Genomic DNA, 1834 nt, shown 5'->3' with positions numbered 1-1834 from the left:
CCAGCGCGACGCGCGATTCGCCGCCGCGTCCATCAGTCAGTCGGAAACGCAGAGTAGGCATAGCAACCATCGGGAGGCGGGCGTTAGAGAGTGTATGAGCAGCTCATTGGTTAATTACTTTTAAGGTAAAGCCCACAGCATACATACAGTGGAAAGGTGGTCTGTGCTTTGATTGATGAATCAAATTATTCAGGCAGCAAAAAATAAACTGTAAAAAAGCGCTGAAGGATTCATATGTTGTGCAAATTAAAGAAACCTGGGCAATCAAGGCTTATCTATGTTATTAGTAACAAGCATAAATGGCATATGCAATTAACAAAGTATCTTTTTATATGTATGTTATTTGTATTTTGCTTCACAATGCATTCTGGGTAATGAGACTCTCATCTGAAAGGATGCTATAGGAGGAGGTCATTTCAATGCCTGATTGGAATTGTGTTTATTTATGTTTACGTAAAACTAGTGCATTTAATTTGATGACATGGGTAAAAAGAATTGTAAACATATATACTAGCATATACTCTTGCATCTAACATATGTGTCAACATATACACAGTAATGCTATTATGCTATGCACACACATACAGCGTTAATACACATAAATATAGTATTTTAAACACTAGTGTTTTAATTAAAAATAAATATGTACCCCGCCTCTCGCCCATAGTCAGCTGGGTTAAGCTCCAGCACCCCTGCGACCCCGCATATGGGAATAAGCAGCTTGGAAAATGGATGGATGGATGTTTGGGGAATAGGGATATTTGGAATTTACCCCTATACAAAATAGTCAGTTAATAGATTTGTCTTTTAACAAACATGCAGAGATTCAGAAGACCCAGTGTATCAGAGTGATAATATCTCAATCCCAAGTCATGGATGTGTAATTCAGTTTCTAATGTGAAATGTCATTAAGTTAAACCCTGCTGGGCCAAAATAAATCACACACCCATTAACAAGCATGAATTAATTACAAGTCTGCAAAACAACTTGTCGAGTTAGAAGGACGAAAAAGGATCCCCTCGACAGTTTAAACCAATGTCATCATAAGTGAACGCATGTAACACAGGTGCGGCTCGAAGGTTAATGAGCGTACCAGCACAGGAGCTAAATCAGGAAAAGTGAGAGGAATATATTTATCTCCTCATCAAAGTCAGATAAAATAGCTGCGATACAAGCAGAAGTCCTGGGGGAGGTAAAGGCAGCAGGCCTGCCAAGGTGCAGGGTGATTGACAGAGAGAAGGTACAGTAAAACCATCTTCTCCATCGGCTCTTTAATTACGTCTGGAGCACATGTGAATTCATAATGTGAAACGGAAAAGCCTGCAGTCAATAGGTGCTGGCACGTGGATGGAAACGCTGCTTGCTTCATTTGGATTATCAGCATCCTCCCGTTGATCTCAGAATCTGACTCTGAACCTCTCACATAGGTGGTACTTGCTTTTGTATTTATGCACCCTCGAACGAACGGCACCCGAATGCGTGTGTTTTTGTTGATCCACAGCTGTGGACGTGTCCTTTCAGGTGTTTGCACACATCAAAGCCGGGAGAGTCCCCTGCTGGAGGGGCTGCAGCACAGGGTGCATCAGAGCGTGGTGTGAGGGTGAAGGCTTCCTGCTGCTGTGTACCTGCTGTGCCTCTTAGACCGTCATCGCTTCCACCGAGCTGACGACAGAAAGAGAACATTTAACCACAACCTCACAAGGCAGCAGATCTTATCAGAGTTATGTGCACAGAGAATAACAGCCGTGAGCCAAACAGCACGCAGGTCATCGAGCACTGCTTTTTCCATGTGTTCAGTGTGAGAGTGAGACTTTAAACGAGTAGATGTACTGAA

Source organism: Betta splendens, chromosome 4 (assembly GCF_900634795.4).
Source record: "Betta splendens chromosome 4, fBetSpl5.4, whole genome shotgun sequence".
NCBI lineage: Eukaryota > Metazoa > Chordata > Actinopteri > Anabantiformes > Osphronemidae > Betta > Betta splendens.
This window is presented reverse-complemented; position numbering follows the sequence as displayed.